This window comes from Lissotriton vulgaris, chromosome 5 (genome assembly GCF_964263255.1).
Source record: "Lissotriton vulgaris chromosome 5, aLisVul1.2, whole genome shotgun sequence".
In the NCBI taxonomy this organism is placed as follows: domain Eukaryota; kingdom Metazoa; phylum Chordata; class Amphibia; order Caudata; family Salamandridae; genus Lissotriton; species Lissotriton vulgaris.
In genome coordinates this window covers 751,773,341-751,797,095 of record NC_141693.1, presented here as the reverse complement: position 1 = coordinate 751,797,095, position 23,755 = coordinate 751,773,341, and the positions used below count along the sequence as shown (strand labels likewise).

At 45.9% G+C, this 23,755-nt stretch overlaps 1 protein-coding gene across 1 annotated transcript in view; it reads left to right on the top strand.

The window, feature by feature from the left end:
- LOC147711503 (phospholipase A2, membrane associated-like) overlaps positions 1-23,755 on the top strand; it is a 319,182-nt gene that overhangs the window by 230,754 nt on the left and 64,673 nt on the right. The gene's annotated exons all lie outside the window — the stretch shown is intronic.

Genomic DNA, 23,755 nt, shown 5'->3' with positions numbered 1-23,755 from the left:
ATCGGTAAATACCGATTCGATAATGCCCATTGATTCCTATGGGCTTCAATGCCCATAGGAATCAATGGGCATTACCGAATCGGTATTTACAGAATCGGTAAATACCGAATCTTAACGATTCAGTATTTACAGAATCTGTAATACCTACATCTCCCCCCTTGAGGAAATATAAATTTTATGGTCAAGAAATGTTCCCTAACGTGCCCCACCGTCTCCATGTACGAACTTAAAGTGCATGTAACTTCCCTCCTGTGCCAGCTATGAAGACGCAAACACATTTGCGTCCAAGGTTAACATGTCCTCTTTCAGACCCGCCATGAACGGGTTGAATATTCAGTTTCTAAGTATGCCTTGCCAACGTCTTTTCATGGTGTACTTTACACGTTTTCTAGCCCAGGCGAAGTAGGCCCTGTTTTCTGTCATCAAGCCTCTTTCCGAAAAGCATCTCTGCCTCCTGAAACTGCGAGGTGGGATGCCCCCACCCGTGAACTCTGTCCTACTCCCTGCGCGGCTCACGGTGCTTAGCTCAGTCTGCTGCCTGCCAAGACCAAATTCAACCTTCGCATTATCTGTTCCGCTCCTCGAAAATACATTCCTACCTACTAGTTTAAGTAAACATTCCCCAGCTGCAGAGCAAAGGGCCCGGCCTCACTGTCTCCATGCAAGTAATTCATAGCCTCTGTTACCATGGTAGGCCCATGCCCCTTCGCATCTCATGCAGACACTTAGACGCTTATACACGCACTCACAGTCAGTATAGAATAGCTTCTGCCCTAGAGACCTTTTCCTTTCGATAATATGGTTCCTAAACATCAGATATCAGATATGATAGTGGTACGAGTTGATCTGACATGCCAGACTTCTGTCTCTTTCCGCTAGTGTAAATGTCAAGTCCCCCGCACCCTCCAGTTACACGTCAGTCTCACGTCATGCAGCTGCGCGCGCATCCTAGCTATCGATTTCTGCTGACTCTGCACTATTCTGTCATAGAGCCACCCACTTCTGACACTTACATGTGACGTTTCTAGAACACACCTCTGTGCACGCCTAGTTCACGCCTTCTGATTACGTATTGCTAACACGTGTGTGACCTTATCTTGTCTCTCTCAGCTGTTACGCCTTCTGCATTGACTTCTATTGTGTATATTAAGTATAAAAGTAATGTAATGACAATAAAGTATGCTCTATCCCTTCCTGCACCCCAGTGGTGGCAGGAACCCGATATCCGATCTGGTACCATGACCATTCCTTTTTAAGGAATAAAACCCCTAAGAACTCTAACACCACGGACTCTGTCTCTTTCTTTCCGATTGAGTTATTTTTGTTTAAGTACTTACCTGCATAGAAATTAAGACGGTAAATCAAATATTTACCACATTAATCTGGCGCCCGAATAGGGACCCCTCCCCCACCCCACGCGCCGGTTGGTGCGTTGCAAGCTTTGCCCCCTGCCATCAGTCAAGACGGAACTACGCGTACCTGCAGGATTTCCTGTATCTCCCTCTGGCCCACGGAGGTGACGGAGACTGCGATCAGCACCCAGACGAGGCGGTGAGGAGTGCGGAGGATCCCGACCAGAGCCTAGCCGAAAGAAACAAGGTCCGAGGTGTCAAGAGGCCCACCAGTTTCCGAAGTATCCACGGGTCGAGTTGAGTTGAGTCCGGTCCAGTCCAGTCGAGTTTTCCGAGGCCTTCTGTTTCCGTGCTTCCCGGTGAGTACCATTGCTGGGACGTATCTAGACGGGTGCATTATTATGTATCCGGTAAAGACGGGTTTGGGTACACAAACGCGGTCTGCACTGTTTTAGACAGTGTATCTGTACTGTTTAGCAGTATATCCGTTATTCAAGTTCTTGCACTGTCTTCGACAGTGTATCTGTGCTGTTTAGCAGTACATCTAGTTCCGAGGGTAGAGATATATGTTCAAAATGTTCTCTCATGTGATTAATGTCGTGGTATGAGTGATTGTTTAATGTGCATTATTGTGTTTTTGTGTAACTAGTTGTGTTCAGAGTAAAGTAGCAAGGATTGAGTATCCAGTACTAAGTGGACAAAATGCCGTTTTTCAATAAGTTAAAGCAGATAGGAACTAGGAAAGGGATGCTAGAGGAAGAAATTCCTATCCCCCCTAGGGACACGCCTGGAAATTACATGTACCATAAGCATGGCATAGACGCCATACTGTATCTAGATTTATGGGCCGATTATACTAAGCATCTAGAAGAAAGACACAGATGGCCCGTTATAGGAACATGGGATGCCGAGTGCATCCTGAAAGTAGAAGAAGCACTATGGAGAAAGAAAGCCAGACAATCACGGAAAGATGCCATAGAATTATGGCGTAAGGAATCACATAAACGAGCCGAAAAAGAACTCCGAAAAGAAGACAGACTTAGAGAAGCGCCGGATAGAGTCCGAGAAAATGAATTAGTTAAAGAAGGGATCCGAGTAAAAGCCGAACAAGTAGACCGTGCGCGAAACAATCTTGTAAATAGCATGTACTTAGTGGCCGAGGGTTCGCCTGAAGCCAATTCAGAGATATCGAAAGATCTGCCGCCACCATTGGTTCCAACTAAAGTAAACCACAGGACCACTAAAGACATATTCCTGGCTTCCTATCTAGATGATGTAGCACCCGTTTACACCAACCCACCTGCCCGTGTACTTCCTACTGACGGTGACGGAGGTGGCAACCCGGCTCAAGACCATATTCCGCCATTACCGCAACAGAGTTCCCCCGTTCGACAGCCTGTCCCTTCACCCCCACCACTTCCCACACCTAAGGTTAAAGTACCAAATCCGTTGTTGCCTGACCCTGTTAAAAGACAAGTTCAGGTACACATACAGACTCCACAGAGAGATAATGCCCAAGCCTCCGCCCCAGGAGGTGCAACGGGGGGTCTTCAGACCCCGCTAGCAACACACAGATTACACGTTAGGGACATGCTGAAGCCATATACACCCCAATCACCCCGTCTCGACATACTCAAAGAACCCCTTCCAGTTTGCAGATATGATCCAGTACCCGGTAAAGATGATAGAATGTTGATAGCATCACTACGTTTGCGACAAGCCACAGATTACCTAGTGCTATTCCCGGGGATGACTGATCACCTAGATAGAATATATCATTTTGTCCAGACTGGGGAAAATCCTGAAAGTATTAAGGAGGCCCTGGCACACCAGAAAGTTGACACTCAAGCATATGTATTACGTTTTTTCATAAATTGCTTAATAAGAGACCGAGACAGGCCTGAGGTAGACCAGGAAGAAATGGAAGCACTAAACAGGTGGGGTCAAAATATAGCCGAAGGAAAGCATGATAGACAGAATTGCATATCTAGCATGTACAAGAAAATAAGAAAAGCAGTAATAGAAATACACGAAAAAGAAAAAGAAAATGGCTCCTCCGAGGAGGAGGAAGGACCTGAAGAACGAGAAACGACTACAGATACGATAGCGTATGTAGGTAAGGGAACTTACCTTAGTAAAGGCATTCGCCCAGAAAGCAAGAGAGTTTTTCTCTCTGGCATATCAAAACCGAATCCTCCTGAATATCTGTTTCAAGACACTGATAAAATGCTTCGAGAACGAATGGGGTACCATGTACTCAATTCGATGGATGAACAAGAACTAGCCCGGTCAGCAGTACTATGGGCTGACAATCCTAGTATATACAATGATGATACCATAGCACAGACATTCCTGAACCTTTCCCCAGACGAGCAGAAATTAGCAAGTATATACATGATCCAGCATCTCCTCACGTTATACAGCAATCAACATTCTGATCCAGGTCCCTTACCTGATACATTAGAAGCGCTACTTATGAATAGATGGAGAGGCCTAAGTACCAAGTTAATTCAAATAATTCTAGAACAACGGCACAAATATAACACTTTCATAGGCCCACAATATGTTTCCGCTCCGCCCCCAGAAAGGAAAATGTTTCATATGGAGCATTTTGAAAGGCAGAACCCATTACGAGAAGTACATCCAGTTATGGGCACCGATAATACCCTGAAACGTGTGTATGTATACACACCTCTGACCAAGCTAGAATTATTGGAGATGAAGAAACTAGTACCCTGTCACGATAAAGACCCCGCAGGTTTTCACAGAGAACTTAAGGATATGTTACTCATGGGAGATTACACCTATACTGATATTATGAAATTGTTAAAGGTTCTGTTGCCCACCGGCATCTACGAAAAGCTCAAGGAAAGAGAATGGGAGGTGGGAGATAAAAAGATTATATGGACTGAAATAGAAGACGAGGAAAAAATTCGTATTCCAGGGCTAGGCCTTGGGGAAAAAGCTAAAGCATTACCAGGTTTGATAGTACAGGTCTTGCCAAGATTATTGACAACTAAAAAGGAAGACTGGGACGCAATCTCAGCCTGTAAACAGAAACATGATGAAGATACTAGTGACTTCTATTCGAGATTCGAGAAATGTTTTATTATTAATAGTGGCCTGAAACCAAGTAGCGAGTCATACCCACACCTTTTTGTAAGTAAATTAGTAGAGAATTCCTTAACGCAGGTGAAGAATAGAGTATATAAAGTCGAAAGTACATGGCAAGCAAATACGCCATCCCAGATGTTACAGATGTTACAGTATCATCAGAACAGAATTAGAGAAGAACAGGATCATGAACAGAGACGCATGAAAGACACGAAAATGAAAATGTTAGTGGCCCAGTCGGTTCCAGCCGACGGCCAGAGAAAGGGTACGACCCAGACAAGTAATGCCGCAGCTCCCGTTAAAGGGACATGCAACTATTGCAAGCAGCCAGGTCACTACGTACATGAATGTCCAGTCCTGAAACACAATATAGCAACAGGTAAAACTAAAGAAAGACCGCATCCGCCTAGACAAGACCAGGGCCAACAACAGACTTCGCAGAATTCACAACCTATGCATGCCTCATCACATACAGGACAGGCCCCAGCGGCATCACAGCCGCAGCCCATTGCCGCGACACAGCAAGTTTCACGGCAGATGTGCCAGTATGCCCAATCAGATTATCCCGACTATCAGCGATACACATGAAACAGCCTAGAGAGGGAGGTTGGCTTGCCCCTTATCGAGATTCCTGTAGATCAAGAGGGTCCTTATGTACACAGTCAAGTATTGGGAAAAGATAGAAAGTTTTTAATTGACACAGGGGCAAGTCGCACTACAATCAGCCATGATGAAGTCCCAGGGTCACCCCTCTCAGGCTCACAGAATGTTTCCCTTGGTTTTTCAGGACAGCCTATTGTAAATGAAGTATCAGAACCTGTTCCCTTAGCAGTAGGTCCGTTATCACGTGTTACAGACTTGTTACTAACAAAATCATGTCCAGAAAACTTGTTAGGTATCAAAACATTGAAGGCTCTAGGAGCTGTGATATGCTGTTCTCCTGAAGGAGTTAGACTTTTCTTGCGTGACTTTAAGGGTCACTATGTATTACGAGAGTTTGATGTCAGATTGAAAAATGTACCGAAACACCTGTGGGCACAAGGCCCAACCGATGTAGGCTGCATGCACATTACACCATACCGTGTTACACTCAAGCCAGGTGTTGTTTTACCCCGAATCAGACAATACAAGTTACCACCTGATGCTGTAGTGGCTTTACTGGAAATCATTGAAGAGCTCATTGCCCAAGGAGTGGTCGTAGAAACCGACTCCAATATCTGTAATTCCCCTATCATTCCGATTCTAAAACGTACTGATCCCAATGCACCGCCAGTATATCGGCTGGTGATTGATTTACGAGAACTGAATAAATGCATTGTTCCAGAGTACCCTGTGGTTCCCGACATCTCATCCTTATTGACTGCTATTGATTCAGAAGCAGCGTTCTTTACTGTAATCGACCTCAAGAACGCCTTCTTCAGTGTGCCCATTGATCCAGAGAGCCAATATCTCTTCGGATTCAGTTTAAATGGACGAAGTTTCAAATTTTCACGCGCACCTCAAGGATTCACAGAAAGCCCCAGCATCTATAGCCAAGCACTGAAAAGACAACTTGATTGTATCCAAATGCCAGTTAACACTGCCTTACTACAGTACGTCGATGATCTGCTGATCACAGCACGAAGTGAGCCCGAATGCGAACAAGCATCACTGACAGTTTTACATTTTCTGGCCGACAAGGGACACAAGGTGTCTCCTTCGAAGCTACAATTCTGTGTTCAGCAAGTTGTGTACTTGGGTCACTTGCTGTCCAAAGTGGGGAGACAGCTCACTCCTGATCGCATCCAGCTAATTGTAAATATGCCGCAACCCCAGACACAAAAGGAAGTGCGGGCCTTTATAGGCCTCACCTCGTACTGCAGACAATGGATTCCTCAGTATGCATTTCTAGCTAAACCACTCATTCAGTTGACAACACAGGAGGCAGCGGCTTCGACTGCCCTCCCTTGGACTCAGGAACATACACAGGCTTTTGAAGAATTAAAGAAAGCTTTATGTCAAGCACCAGTTCTAGCAACACCATGTTACAGCAAACCTTTTACACTTTTTGTTACAGAACGTGATGGTACAGCGTTGTCTGTCCTCACTCAAGACCAAGCAGGTTCACATAAGCCTTGCGCTTATTTTTCAAGTACATTGGATTCAGTAGCCCAGGCACTCCCTGCGTGCTTAAAGTCAGTTGCAGCGACAGCCCTAGCAATCAGACAGAGCGACTCAATTGTATTAGGACATCCATTGACAGTACAAGTTCCACATTCTGTAGAGGTCCTTCTAAACCGAACCCAGACTCAACACTTGACTATAGCACGACTGACAGGTTATGAACTGACACTGTTCCAGCCCCACATAGAAATCCGACGCTGTAGCATTCTAAACCCCGCAACATTGTTACCTTCGATCATGACAGATCCAGCCCCGCATGATTGTATAGAAATCGTTAATGCAGTAACAAAGCCCCGACGAGACTTAACAGATGTTCCATTGACAAATCCAGACCTGACACTTTATGTGGACGGTTCATGCATGAGAACAAGTACAGGAGAATTAGTGGCCGCGTATGCAGTGACCACTGAAACTGAAGTCAAAGAAACACACCGTATTGACACATTGTCTGCTCAAGCAGCAGAGCTCATTGCTCTGACCCGAGCCTGCATACTAGCCAAGAACAGAAATGTTAATATATATACAGATTCCCGTTATGCTTTCGGAGTCGTACACGACTTCGGAATGTTATGGCAAGAGCAAGGTTTCTTGACCTCTCACGGTGCCAAGATCCAACACGGTTCCCTCATTCAAGCCCTGTTAGAAGCAATACATCTGCCTTCGGGCATATCCATCATGAAGTGTAAAGCACATACTAAAGTTACAGATTCTGTTTCCCAGGGTAACGACCTGGCAGACCAAACAGCAAAACATACAGCATTGACTCACACCCAGACAACTGACGTGACAAAGACCATAGTACCGACACATTGTATGACAGTTAAAGATCCCACACTAGATGTAATCGATATTCAGACACATGCCACTCCCGATGAAATCAAGAAATGGACTGAACTAGGAGGGAGTCAGACAGACCAGGGATGGATGACGAAGGGAAGATCTACATGGTTTCTCCCCGACTCTATGGTTCAAGTCATAATAAATACTGCACATAGTCCCGCTCATCTAGGAGAAAAAGCCATGTTAGACAGTTTACAGAATCTCTGGTACAACAAACACTTACGAGCAGCAGCAAAACAGAAAGTGCGTACTTGCATGATCTGTTGTCAGTTCAATCCAGGTAAAAGCGTCCCTGTAGAGCAAGGTGGATTTCATCCTCCCGATCACCCTTTTGAAGTCCTCCAGATGGATTATATCCAGATGGACCGATTTCGAGGATTTAAGTACGTCCTCGTAGTTGTTTGTGCACTTTCCCGTTGGACCGAAGCATATCCAGTCCCAGATTACACTGCCCCGACCACTGCCAGGCAGCTGGTCCGAGAATTCTTCCCACGGTACGGCTTGCCTCGTATCGTGTACTCAGATAACGGACAGCCATTCTCATCCGAGCTCATGAAACAGGTTTCCCTTCTGCTAGGATATCAGTGGAGATTCCATTGTGTCCGACATCCCGAGGCCGCTGGCCTTGTAGAAAGGCACAACCAGACACTGAAAACCCGTCTTGCAAAAATATGTAAAGAGAAAGGGGTCGACTGGATAGTCACCCTGCCAGTTGCACTGTTCTACATGAGAATGGTCCCCCATTCGAGATCAGGGCTATCCCCGTATGAAGTGGTTTTTGGCAGACCACCGAATATGTGGGGGACGCCCATGCCTAAGAAAATCACCGATGTTGATTGTAATATGTTGACAGATTACCTTGCCTCCTTGATGTCTGCACTCCAATCATGTCGTTCACAGGTTGCCGCAGCCTTTCCCGACAACACTGATGTAAAGCCACACGATGTTCGTCCCGGCGATGCTGTGTTGATTCGAAATTTCGACAGAAAAAGCCCGCTGGAGCCCCGCTGGAAGGAGCCGAAGATCGTCCTTCTTACCACGAGGACCGCGATTAAAGTGGAAGGCCGAAAGGGGTGGATCCACACGAGTCATATTAAAAAATGTAACGAACTGCTGCCAGAAACTGACTCGTCCACCCCCTCAAAGGACTGCCTCGAATCTAGAGACTCTAAAGTTACCAAACGAGAGAAAACTCCCCAAGAGGAGTATCGAACAAAACTTCGATCTAGCAAGTCAGACAGTTTAATTGTTTAAGTCCTCCCCTAGGTGAATCGGTTAAATAGTTTGTGACATGTACCCCCTAGATCGAGATAGAGAGAGAGAGAGACAATTCAAGAAACGTGCATATTGTAAATCACTCCGTAGTCACTGTATAGTGACATTATTGATTTTGTTTTTTCTAAGTCTTTTGATTATTGTTGCTAGTATACTACTGCCAATATACTACCCTATCTTTAAGCGTGAACACTCTGCTTACAATGTAACTGCCGAACATTCTTTTAGTGAATTACCGTCTCATGAACTATCTTACAGACTGGCGCTGCGCAACAACACATTCATTAGTATGTTACATCACTCCCATCAGACTAACAATGCTACCAACTGTTGGATATGTGGCCGACTCCCTCCCTACCAGAAATATAAGGGAGTTCTGCCTCTCTTTCCGTACCCGTTCACTCACAATGGATCCTGTGGTGCATGGTTTAGATTAATTAATTCTTTAGATTCTGATATTGCTGTTTTCGAGGGGAATTGGATTTGGGGAAACCTGAACCTAGTTCTGCTCAACGTCTGCTACCCTGACAAGAAGGGACTCCCCATTAGGATAGGAACTGATTTAGAAAATGAAGTATATGGATTAGGCAATTATACAATTAACCTCATGATTCTTACTGTTGAATCCGAAGCTGCACCAGTTCTCCCTGCTATGTCAGTATTACCAGTCACAGGTGACTTATGTGTCAGGAAGAAGGGTTCAGTACACTTAGGTCATAGCAAATGTACTACTGTGGTCGAATTCAGTGATCATGGCAAGTCTTCCTTTAGAGCTACTCGTCATTCCTATTTTGTTTGTGGCCATACCGCATACATACGCTTACCTCCAGATTGGGATGGTACCTGTTACATCGCCTTCCTTCTGCCACCTGTTTTTCTAGCCCCTCCTGATTATCACAGAAATACAAATCTAGTAAAGAGTAGACTCAGAAGAGATCTCCCGATTGTCGACTATACTGAAACGGCATGGGAGCAATACACAGATTTCAATAAAGGATTCTTTTTCTTCACAGGTCCCGTCCAAAACAGTAAACTAATACGTAGATTAACTAGAACACTTGAAGCAGTAGTGAATGAAACTACCTCCGCTCTAGGCAACTTAACAGAGGAGCAGTCCGCCATGCGGGTTGTTGTTCTTCAGAATCGTCTCGTGATTGACGTCATCTTGGCAGATAGAGGCGGAGCTTGTAAGGTCATCGGGTCAAGTTGCTGTGTTTTCATTCCAGAAAACGCGCCAACGGTATACCAAGCTATTACACGTCTTCATAAAATTGTAAGTTTGATACATCAGAATCCAGGCACCTGGACTTGGTCCGGTTGGTTCTGGACAACGTTAACTGCTTGGGGATGGAAGATCCTATCCTTCCTAGGCATTGCTCTTGTCATAGTATTCAGTTGTTGCCTATGTCTACAATGTGGGCCAGCGATTTGCGGTCTGTGCGCCACATCATGTATTCCGCATTCCAGTTTTCATGCCAAACGCGAAAAGAAGAAAGAAGAGCAAATGATGTTACATGAACAGACTGATCGGTTCATGAGGATCGATATATCATGAAGGGTCCGTAGGGAACAAGGAGGGAATGAGGAAATATAAATTTTATGGTCAAGAAATGTTCCCTAACGTGCCCCACCGTCTCCATGTACGAACTTAAAGTGCATGTAACTTCCCTCCTGTGCCAGCTATGAAGACGCAAACACATTTGCGTCCAACGTTAACATGTCCTCTTTCAGACCCGCCATGAACGGGTTGAATATTCAGTTTCTAAGTATGCCTTGCCAACGTCTTTTCATGGTGTACTTTACACGTTTTCTAGCCCAGGCGAAGTAGGCCCTGTTTTCTGTCATCAAGCCTCTTTCCGAAAAGCATCTCTGCCTCCTGAAACTGCGAGGTGGGATGCCCCCACCCGTGAACTCTGTCCTACTCCCTGCGCGGCTCACGGTGCTTAGCTCAGTCTGCTGCCTGCTAAGACCAAATTCAACCTTCGCATTATCTGTTCCGCTCCTCGAAAATACATTCCTACCTACTAGTTTAAGTAAACATTCCCCAGCTGCAGAGCAAAGGGCCCGGCCTCACTGTCTCCGTGCAAGTAATTCATAGCCTCTGTTACCATGGTAGGCCCATGCCCCTTCGCATCTCATGCAGACACTTAGACGCTTATACACGCACTCACAGTCAGTATAGAATAGCTTCTGCCCTAGAGACCTTTTCCTTTCGATAATATGGTTCCTAAACATCAGATATCAGATATGATAGTGGTACGAGTTGATCTGACATGCCAGACTTCTGTCTCTTTCCGCTAGTGTAAATGTCAAGTCCCCCGCACCCTCCAGTTACACACGTCAGTCTCACGTCATGCAGCTGCGCGCGCATCCTAGCTATCAATTTCTGCTGACTCTGCACTATTCTGTCATAGAGCCACCCACTTCTGACACTTACATGTGACGTTTCTAGAACACACCTCTGTGCACGCCTAGTTCACGCCTTCTGATTACGTATTGCTAACACGTGTGTGACCTTATCTTGTCTCTCTCAGCTGTTACGCCTTCTGCATTGACTTCTATTGTGTATATTAAGTATAAAAGTAATGTAATGACAATAAAGTATGCTCTATCCCTTCCTGCACCCCAGTGGTGGCAGGAACCCGATATCCGATCTGGTACCATGACCATTCCTTTTTAAGGAATAAAACCCCTAAGAACTCTAACACCACGGACTCTGTCTCTTTCTTTCCGATTGAGTTATTTTTGTTTAAGTACTTACCTGCATAGAAATTAAGACGGTAAATCAAATATTTACCACACCCTTCATATTTACCGACTCTTAAATACTGAATCGGTAAAATTCGGTATTTAAGAGTCGGTAAATGTGAATTACCTACAGCTGGCCCTCAGTGCCTTGCATGCTGTTCCCTGCAAGTGTGTCTCTTGGAGCAAGGCGACCGTGGCCCCCCTGCGTTTTAGATAGTGTAGAACCAACCCTTTTGATCTTGTGTCCTAGACTGTTTACGTTCCAAGATATTATGGACAGGGGAGGGCCTGGTGTCAGTGGCAACTGAGCGTTGGTGTCACTACCCTCGTGTAAAGTCATGTCGTGTATGGTGTGTGATCACTGATTTCAAATAGCATTGATAGCGTCTGTTTCGCCTTGTCTGCCATGCGCCTGAGTACACTACACAGTAAGTATATACGTTAGCTCTGCGAGATACCTTAACTAATAAACGTAATGAGTTTAACACTTGTACCAATGATTCCTGAAACCTTACCCCCACCCTGCCTCTCTGCCCGGCGGTACTGAAACTGTCCTCCCCCCCAACTGAGCAGAGCGCTTAAATTCCCCAACAAAGCAACTCATTTGTGGGGGTGAGTCTTCCGTGTCCAGTACGAAGCCTACCGCTCCCTAAACATGTACCCAGCTTCGCCCTGCATTCGTTCGATCATACCTGCGGGGGCCCAACCCCTTCATTCAGTCTCGTGCTGTCTGGTGTCCCTGTGGCAGTCTATGCACCAGCAACATATCAGTACAATTTGCGTTCACCAAGGATGGACTTTCCTCTCCGTTGCAATCTCAGGTGGTCTCTTGTTAGTTCTGAAGTGGACGTCATCTAGGTCCCATGGTGCATGCGCGTATCAACAGCGTCGTCATCCAGGGGTATTTCTCCTCTTTCTGTTCCCTGTCGCGGCGTTACCTTAGCGTCCTGTCTGCGTGGTGTCTCTGGTTCTGTTTCCTTTGGCCGGTCTCCATCACTCCAGCAAGTCTCCCGGTGTCTCAAAGAATAGCGTCTTGCCGTCGGACTCTACCCGTAGCTTCGCTGGGAATAGCATTGAATACTTTAGTTCTCTGGCGCGTAGTTCTTTCTTGACTTCCATGTAGCTACGTCTTTGCTGGGTTACCGCTGCCGTGTAGTCGGGATAAAAGGCAAATTCTGCATTGTCCACTTTTAATGGTGGTGCTACCCATTCAGCTTGTAGCACCGCGTCGCCATCTCGGAAGTTGAATATTCTTGCCAGCATTGGCCGTGGCTGAGCCCCGAGCGCGGTTTACCTCCTGGCACCTGATGCGCTCTTTTGACTGAAAAGAATTTGGCGAGCCCACGCGGTTTCAAGTGATTCTGGATCAAGTCTTCCACGAAGAGATCTAGTGCTGGACCCCCTGTGGATTCTGGAACACCCACCAGGCGCACGTTGTTCCTCCGTGATCGCCCTTCCTAATCATCGAGCTTAGCCTTCATCACTTTGTTGTCGTCTTCCAGCTTGCGTACTTGCTGCTGTAGTGTTGCCATGTCTGTGGAGAGGTCCGCCATCGTTTTCTCCACCTCTACCAGTCTATCCGTCATTTTTGCAAAATCCGCCCTTATGAGGCTAATGTCTGTGGAGATTGTGCCCATGGAGGTTTGCATCTTCCTTAAGGCAGCCATTACATATTGGAGGGTCACTTCCTACTTCCTGAATGCAGGCAAATTGGAGATCCTCCCGTTTGGGGGAGCAAAACATGTGTGGGACGCCACATGGTGGCCACCTTCACTGGGAAAGGCCCCCACCCCCAAACAACATGCCAGGAATTTGGGAATCATCATGGATGACGTACTGTCCATGAAGGACCACGTCCGATCTCTCTGTGGCAAGGGTTTTGCCATACTAAAACTCCTCGCCAAAATATTCCCCTGGATACCCCTGGACTGTAGACGGTCTGATACTCAGGCCCTACTGGTCAGTCGCCTGGACTATGGCAATGCACTGTTCGAAGGGATGAATGAGCAGTTATTCTCCCGCTTACAGATTCTGCAAAACCAGGCAGCCAAACTCATCCTCAACAAAGGCAAACGAGATTCGGCATCTGAGTGCTTAAAAAGACTTCACTGGCTCCCGATGCGCCAGAGGGCTGTCTTCAAACTACTCAGCCATGCTCATAAGACCTTACATTGAACCGGCCCAACGATACTCCAAGGGAAGATCGAATTCTATGTACCCAATAGGAACCTACGATCAGGCCAATCTGCCCTGGCTAAATCTAAACGCATCTACAAGGTCAGAACAGGCGGCCGCTCCTTTTCCTACCTTGCAGCTAAAAGGTGGAATGAGCTCCCTTCTGACCTGCGACATACCACTAACTATCTCCAGTTCTGAAGGAAACTAAAAACACATCTCTTCCCTAATCCATAAATCTCTCAGCATATACCTCAGCAGCTCCCCTGGTTTACAGCGCCGTGATATCCCATGGGATGAGTGTCGCGCTTTACAAAAACCGCAAATAAATAAATAAATACGTGTTTTCCGGTACGTCTGGTGGTCGCCCTTTGGATTTTACGCCGTTAGAGTCCTATGTGTAGGCATATTGGTCCAGTCTGGGGGTCTGTGTCACTCTGGGCCCTCGTCCAGCCAGAGTTGCTAACATTGCGTGACCCTTTCCTGTACTGTACCCAGACTCTATTCATCAATTTGGCAAGTGTAGAGATCCTTAGTTTCGGCTCCCACTGTGTACCTCCACTGCTATGCTGTCACCCCTTGTGCTGGGCCTTACTGTTCATTGTATCAGGATTTGCGGCCGGACCACGTGATGCAGTGTAATAGCCTGTCCCTGTTCCTCCAGGCCTCGTCAGTGTCTCTCAGGCCGCTGCTATTGTCCCCCCGAACTCGTGGCGTTGGCTAATGCCCTGGATTGGCGGCCGGTAAGCGTTGCTTCTGTCACCTTTTTCTGTCTCTGTAGGGGGCCCGCCGCACTCTGGGCTGGTCCCCTACTACAGTCCCCGGTTTGTTCGTATGGTTAGGCCTCAGTCCCGGGAGTCGCGTAGTTTCCCGCTTTTAGCCCTGAGCGTTGGATTCAGTGTGGGGAATGTCTTCCGCGGTGGCGTGCGCTGGAGGAGCGCAGTCCTTGTGAAGAGGTGCGGAGTTCTACGATGCCGGGGTCTCTCCAGGCCACTACAGGGTTGATGGTCGTGAAATCGCCCTGGGCTCCACCCACCTCATCTGGGTGCTCCTGTCGCTGCGTTGCTGTGACCGAGCCGCTGCTGCTGGTTGTCTCCGCTTCCTCACGTCCAGCGCCTTCTGCACCGATGTCGCCTTTCTCTTTTCGGGCTGGGGTGTACTCGAGGTCCCGGCTTCAGTTCGGGCCTATGCCGCAATCTTTAAGAGTCCATAACTCAGTGGCCCTACATTTTCCAGGGAATTAGCACCAACGAATTAGCACCCTTGAAAAACTACCAAATCAAACAAGGCAGCAATAAGGCCCCTTGGTTCAACGATGACCTTGAGAAATCCAAAAAGATATGTCGTACCCTCGAGAAAACCTGGAGAAAAAACCAAACCATTGACAACCTGACCACCTTCAAGGACGCCACCCGCAAACACCACCAACTGATCCGATTCACCAAGAAATCAGCATTCAAGGATCGACTCGACAACAACACCCACAACAGCAAAGAATTATTCGACATCATCAGAGAATTTACCAACCACACCTCCGGCACCAACGACATCACTCCCTCTCAAGACCTCTGCGACTCCCTATCCTCCTTCTCCTACAACAAAATCGCCGACATTCATAACAGCTTTGGAAACCTGCCCGCAGATCAACCCACTCCACCCACCACCGAACCAAAACATCAATCTCACAACCTTGGCGCCTGGAACCCAATCACGACTGAAGACACCATCCGTCTGATGAACTCCATCCACTCAGGATCACCAACTGACCCATGTCCACATTACATTTTCAACAAAGCAGACTCAATCATCGCACCCCATCTCCGCGATGTCATCAACTGCTCCTTCGACTCCGCCACCTTCCCAGAAAGCTGGAAATATGCCGAACTCAGCGCCCTTCTGAAGAAACCCACAGCGGACCCCTCAGAACTCAAGAACTACCGCCCCATCTCACTCCTCCCCTTCCCAGCCAAAGTCATCGAGAAAGCCGTCAATAGTCAGCTCGCCGCATTCCTTGAATCCAACAATTCACTTGACCCCCTCACAATCCGGCTTCCGAGCCAAACACAGCACCGAAACCGCCCTTATCGCTGCTACAGACGACATCCGATCGCTACTGGACAACGGAGAAACAGTTGCCCTCATCCTGCTTGACCTCTCCACTGCCTTTGACACAGTCTGTCATAACACCCTCATACAGCGCCTCAGCAGCGTCGGAATACAAGGAAAAGCTTTGGACTGGATCATCTTGTTCCTCGCCGGAAGAACTCAGAGAGTCCGCCTCCCCCATTCAAATCAGAGGCAACCAAAGTCATCTGCGGCGTACCACAAGGATCATCACTTAGTCCTACCCTCTTCAATGTGTACATGAGTCCTCTCGCATCCATCGCGCGTCAACACAACCTCAACATCATCTCCTACGCTGACGACACCCAGCTAATCCTCTCCCTCACCAAAGATCCTAACACCGCCAAAACCAATCTACACGAAGGAATGAATGAAGTAGCCGAATGGATGAAGAACAGTCGTTTAAAACTAAACTCAGACAAAACGGAAGTCCTCATCTTAGGATCATCCCCCTCTGCATGGGACGACTCATGGTGGCCACCGGCCCTAGGCACAGCACCCACACCTACAGACCATGCACGTAACCTAGGCTTCATCCTAGACTCCTCCCTATCAATGAGCAGACAAGTCAACGCCGTCTCTTCATCATGTTTCAACATCCTACGCATGCTCAAAAAAGTCTTCCGCTAGATCCCCACCGAAACAAGAAAGACAGTCACCCACGCACTGGTCACCAGCCGACTGGACTATGGAAATACCCTTTACGCCGGAACCACAACCAAACTACAGAAAAAACTCCAGCGCATCCAAAACGCCTCAGCCAGACTCATACTGGACATCCCCCGTCAAGCTCACATTTCCGGTCATCTGAAAGATCTCCACTGGCTTCCCGTCAACAAAAGAATAACGTTCAGTCTCCTCACCCACGCACACAAGGCCCTCTACGTCCTAGGACCCGAATGCCTCAACAAACGACTATCCTTCTACACACCCACCCGCCAACTACGTTCATCCAATCAAGCCCTCGCCACAATCCCGCGCATCACTAGATCCACCATGGGAGGAAAATCTTTCTCCTATTTAGTGGCCAAAACTTGGAATTCCCTCCCCACCCACCTCCGCCTCACACAGAACCACCTCTCCTTCAGAAAGCAGCTTAAAACCTGGCTATTCGATAAATGATGCACTAAAACACCCACCCTCACTCGAGCGCCTTGAGACCCTCTGGGTGAGTAGCGCGCTATATAAATTATTGAACTTGAACTTGAACTCTAGTTCCGACCAACGGTCGTCGGGAGTGCTCTCATACAATAACCGCGGTGCAGCACAGGGGCAATTTCAGGATAAATGGTTGGATTGATTGTCGGAGGCTTCGACTTTCACGGAGCTCGATCACTCTGCGGCCATTTTGTCTGGTCGCCGGCCACGCCCCCCACCCTGGACTATTCTTGAATCCCTGGGGGAGACAACAGAATTGACGCTGTGTCCCCATAATTGAGAAAGCTTTCAAATACATACTTTCTCTTGAAATGTTTTGACAGAAGAAACCGTTTAAAATATCTTATGTGGTTTTATATTTTTTACGCACAATCTTATTCATTAGTGCTGCACAGTGTGCATTTTGTAGTGCAAAAGTTTTGCAACAAGAGTTTGACACCTTGCATGCTCATGACAAGCTCAGCTCGTCATGAGCCACGGCTCCCGTGTGCTCATGATGAGCTGAGATCATCATGAGCCGTGGAACGCTCGCTCGCTGGGCTAATTCCCCTGCTGTGCTGAACGTTCCACGAAAACGGGTGTGGTCATGACGAGCTCAGCTCATCATGAGAACAGGAGCACCGCGCCTCATGACGAGCTGAGCTTGTCATGAGCACAGGGCGTTGTGCGCGCCCCTCCTCCCCCAGCACAGCAGGGGAATAACCCCAGCATGCAAGGGGTTAAATGTCTGTAATACAAAACTAGACGATATGTATTGTCTGGTTTGGAGACAGGAAACAAAGGATTGTTCATTGACGAGGTGCATGTTTCAATCACCCCTTGGTATTCAAGTTGATCTAATATCTCCCTGACTTGTTTTTTAGCTTCTTGCTTAACTGGGTACTGCCTTTGTGCAGTTAGTTGAGTTTTTAACTGAATTTTATGTTGAGGAGAATCCTCATCCCATCCTACATGATTTTTGTATAATGCAGGAGCCTGGGCTAGTGCCCATTTCCTGGCATGAGTATATTTTAAATGAATTGAAATGTGATTTGAGAAGGCTGGCATAATGATGTTTTCGCCATGTGGGCACTCCCTGACAAATTCAAATGGGCAGTCTTGTTCAGCTAGAAGAATGTCATAACCCTGAGAGAGCTTCTCCCAAAAGAGTGCTCTTATTTTTCAAGTTATGTCCCCCTCCATCCGGAGTGTTACTTCATATAACATATGTGGGACACTAGCCCTGGTATCTGCAGTTTCAACTTGGATGTAGTCATTCAAGTCCACTGTCTCCAGATGATCCTTCAAGATCTTGCGAGCTATGGTGACTTCTGCTGCGCTGTCCAAAATTTCTGAGCCCACTCCCCATTCTTGAGTTGTGTCCTCAAGATCCTCGGCATGTCTGATTTTTAGACCTGCTACCTTCTTTTTGGTGAATTGGGTTTTCTTATTTTTTGGAACGTGTTGATGGTCTTAGGACTTCACGCGTTCTTCCTTTTGTTCTGACCTCCCTCTTCTTTCGGATTTCTGTGATGAAGTCTGAAATGTACGAGAGGAACGTGTATCAGTATCCTGATATATGTCAGGCTTTCTCAAATTACCCCTATTCTGAGGTTATACCTCCTTTCAGAGGGCTCCTTTTGAGGAGACCTACCTTGGGATTGAGAGCGCTTCTCTTTAGAAGTTTGTTTAGTGTTCCCCCACTTCTTTTTAGGAAGCATGAGCGCTTTTTTAATAAAGACCTTTTCAGGACTTTCGGACAATTGGGGTTTCACTGGTTTACCACCCAAACTGTCTCTACCTAGTTCTTCATAGGATTTTTCAATTATTCTGGCTAGTTCTTGTGGTTGCACAGTTACATCAAATTCTCTTAACTTTTGGCGGATCGCCATGGATGCTGCTTCACCTTTAATATTAGCTAATATTATTGTTGAGACCTGTTTGAAATCTTTCAGTAATTTCATACCTAAATTTAAAGCAGGCTCTGCCCCATATTCATTTTGAATCTGTTTCAGGACGTCAGGTATTACCGCCATAGACGGAACACCATGTGTTTTTGTGTAGATTGCAGCAAAGACTGTACCCCAAGTGTCACACTCCTCCAGGTGTGGTGTGATCCCCATTGGTAAACAGATTGTGAAAATTCTGTGTTTCTCATGAGAGGTAGAATAAGGAAATACTGCCTCGATTTGAGTTATTTTTTGAGCTATCCAGAATGGAATTTGTTCCCGTTTTGCGGGCAATTTACCAATGACTGATTGTATAGTCTGTGTTGTGATTTTATTTGTGTTCCCCTCGTAAGGGGTGTGTTGTGGAATACTTATAGGAGGTTGGACTGTTAGAGTCCGCATGACATATTGAACCAATTGTATGTGTATTTTTGTTAGTTGTTTAATTCAAACTAATAGTTCCGCACCTGTCATTTCTTCAATGGCAGGATGTGGTGTTTAGCTGGCTAATACCGGCCATTTTGCTCCTGGTCTACCTAGTGGAACGAACCTGGTAATGTGATTTTGATGTTGTAGGGCGTCTTTAAACCAGAGCGCATGCTCTTGGTAAATTAGTGGAATTTCAATTTCCTCAAATGGAATGTATTCCGTTTGATGTTCCTCTTCTTTGTAGAAGTGAAGCACATGTGTTACTGGATTTGCTTCAGGGAAGATAATCCATGAATAGAATACTTCTGTCTGACGATATTCATGTGCCTCTATCACAAAAATTACCCTACCACCTCTTGATGATAGGCCATTTGGTATGAGTTTTATAGTGATGGCTTTCTTACAGTTTCTGGGATGATTATAGCACACGTATTGGCTTCAGAAAAGCCTGTTATGTCAAACCCTGGCAGGGCTGCATCTGCTGCAGCTCCACCGTTCTCTGTGTTGCCATCCGGCATTTTGTTGACTGAAAGTTTGCAGAGCAAGTTACAAGGAAACAAAGATAAGGTACACAATATTTTGGAACACTTTATCCTTCAACATTGAACAAACCAAAAACGAATACAAAGGATTTTCGTCCTACTCAGTTATGGCGGATATTTTATCCTTTTACCCACTCCAGACGTCTATTGGAGTATTTTACGGTAAAAGGGGTCTCTGAGAAAAGCACTACTGAGTTACTTTAGTATCTAGCGTTAAATTAGTGACTTACCAAACGTTGGGCGCCAGGTAGTGTAGGTCCTTTATTCCCAATAGGCTCTGTGCATTGGAATAATATGTCCTATACATTTGACGTAGGACTGAGGTTGACTAGGTCTTTATCAAATATATTAAAGGTAATAGTGAGTGCCAGCTAGCTCAGAGGTCACTAGAAACTTTCTTTAATTCACAAGAAGGGATTAGTTTCTGACAACCGCATAAACAGGACAACTTTGTTTCCCAAGAATAAGAAATGTATCTCTGGAGTCGCGGAAACAATAGATAAGTATTTCACTCAGTCAATCGCGCATGCTTCATTTCTACAGAGTTGCAGAGAAATAGATAGACGGTGTTTTCAATAAAAAGGGTTTATTAAATTGTCTTCTTTCTCATGCAAGAGAAGTGAACTGCTACAATTGTTAAGCAGACTGCAAAGTATAATGCGTACAGCGAGAACAATATTATGAAATAATACTGTATGAGCATTGTATGGTTTCTAAGTCATATAAAAATACATACATAAATAACAATGTCTAAAAATACTCATCTGGTGCGCCTAAAATACGCCTACCCCAATTTACCTAACCTAAGTCTAGTACGATGGAAGAAGTAAGTTTGGTGTAGCATAGGTTTTAGGTTTCTTTGCCTAGAATCTATCCAAGATTTCTCTTAGGTTCCAATAAGCTCCATACCTTAGTTTAGAATGAAGGAGGTCTGGTATCTCCGTCTCGGAACTCGATTTCCCAACACCCCGCAAGGGGAGCTTGAAAACACTGGAGCTGGATTCTCGGTGAGAGAAAGGCAGCCTCTCGATCATTACATCAGCTGGAGGGTCAGCTTCCTTCGGCACTTGCTGTAGCGAGCTGTATCGGGCAAGTAGATAGTCGAACTGCTCCGAACCACTGTGGTTTGCTATAGCAAGTGAAGTTATATTTATACCTTGAAGGTGTTTAGGACTGCCATAGTTTCGATATAAAGTCGAGCATAATTACGTCAGGAAAGAACCCCTAGGAATAGTCGTTCTTTGCAAAGTATATTAGTTCTGGGCAAATCAATATTCAAGCAAGGGGAAGGGCCCTGACTGCTTAAGCCGATTTTCCAAGAAATTGTTGTGACGTTTGGTACGGGTGGAAGTAACCATGCTTGTATTTGGTCTGCATGGGTTATGTCTAAATAAGTTCTTGATATGTATGCCTATATTAGGGCAATGTGAATTGTGACCTATATAAGGGCATGAATCAGGAAAATTCACTCAGAGCCTAAAACGCCTCACAACAGCCCCAGTACTCGGCAGCTCTCACTCTGCTGTTCAGAAGGTAGAGTGGGGGAAAAGATCACTCCTTCCACAGACCCATCCTTCTACTTGGAGTCCAAGAGTCAGGAAGAGGTTCACTCTCCTCTTCCACTTCTCTATCTGTCACCAACAGCATGGTGAGATTAGACCTCTCATGTTGTAGTTTGAGACAGTAGATGTAAAGGACACTGTAGGGTTGCCCGGGGTCTCAAGGTCTACCAGGTAGGTAGCCTAACTCTACTTCTCAATCACCTCATTGGTCCCAGTCCAACGGTTTTGGAGTGCCCTGGGCTCCATCGGTTCCATTCCTCCTAAATATAGATGTAGCATTTATAACACAAACATGGGTGGACGACAGCTCCGGGCCTGACATTGTTGCAGCTACACATACAGGGTATGCCACATTCAGATTAGATAGGCAATATAAAAGAGGGGGGGGTTGGCAATCCTTTATCGAGACCACTATAGGACCAGATTCAAACCACTAAACACAGTGGTTTTCGAAGCAATGACTTTCTCGATAGAGCCGCGAGACTCATCAGTTTTTAAAGGGTTTCTAGTTTTTCGTCCTCCAGGAGATAGGAACAGCCTCACTGATGAACTTTGTACTGTGATGGAAACTCTAATTATCAATGAGAACTTCACAGTGTTGGGCGATTTTAATTTCCATTTGGAAAATACAGAAGACAGTAGCTCGCTAAAATGTATTGATGTTATGGACTCATTTGGATTGCCTCTAGTTACCAAGGGTTCAACACACAAGGCCCGTCATATGTTGGATGGTATATTCTCCAATTGGGAGGACATTGTGATATAACCATCCCCCCCAATAACTTGGTCATACCACTGGGCTGTCAACTGGCTTATGATGACTAAAACAGTTCCCCACCATAGACCAACCATACATCAATCCACCGGTAGAGCATGGCATAAAGTCCGCCCAGATAAACTTAAAGAGGCGATCATTGCTACCCCATGTCAATTGGAAGATAATGTGGATCATAATGTTGAGATTCTCTCTTGCTGGCTTAACACTGCACTGGATAAGATAACACCCATCATTAGCAAAACAGTAAAAAGAAAGCTGTCCCAACCCTGGTATAATGAGAATCTGAGACTATCAAGATAGGAATGTCGTAGACAGGAACAAAGATGGAAATAAACTATGGGGTAGAGGAGAAAATCACATATAAAGCCAAACTTGCAAGACCTACAAAAGATATCATAGAAGCAAAATAGAATCACTTCACTAAACACCTAAAAATGCTTGTGATACTAATAAAACCCCGTTCTCCGTTATCAATAAGTTGGTCAAACCTAGTAAGGCTAGTCATACGGAATCAAATCAAGACTTTTGCGATCTACTGGCCAATTTATTTCAAGAGAAGGTGGTCAACATCTATGACAAATTTGCGAATATAAAAACTCAGATTAGGCATACACCTGGCACTAGGAAAAACATAAATAACCTTTTTGAGTTTAGGAACCCCTCGGAGGATCAATTAAAAGACCTTATCCTGTCAATTAAGTCTGGCTCCCCATATGACCCCTGCTCGCCTAGCATAATGCATCCAATACCCACCCAACTGGCAGTGCATTTGGGACAAATTGTCAATAAAGTGTTTTCTAGCTAAATGTTTCCTGCCCAATGAAAACTCACCTCAATTCTTCCACTTTTAAAAAAAGACAACCTGGACAGTACTGAACCCTGCAACTATCGCCCTATTGCAAGACTTCCTTTTGCCACCAAATGCAAAACTAATAAACAAACAAATCACAGAACACATTGAAATAAACTCATTGCTAGATGAAACACAACATGGTTTCAGCAAGTATCATAGTACAGAATCAAAGCAAATGAAGCTATCCGTGTAGTTCTTGATGGAGGTGGATTGGCTTCCTTGGTGCTGCTTGACCTCTCGTCGGCCTTTTACACGGTCAGCTATGAGATCCTGGCTGACCGTCTCCAGGAGGCAGGAGTAAAAGGCACAGCATTTGAGCTTTTAAAATAATTTTTAATAGATCAACAACAAGATGTAGCAATGGTATCAGCAATCTCCAAGCAGTTCTTCCTACCATGTGGAGTCCCTCAGGGTTCAGCCCTGATTCCCACACTTTTTAACCTATATGTAGCGCCACTAACCCTGATTATAAAAGAGGCGGGGTTCTCCCTAGCGTTCTATGCTGATGACACACAAATTGCGGTCTCTCTAACAAATGGAGATAAAAACCTGGGAGAGGCTTTTAGTGCATGTATGAAGAATGAGAGTGATTGGACGGATGGAAACAGTCTGAAGTTGAATGCATCAAAAACAGAGGTTATCATCTTTGGTAACAAACCCTCCAGCTGGACTCCCGACTGGTGGCCACCAGCACTGGATGCGCTGCCCACACCC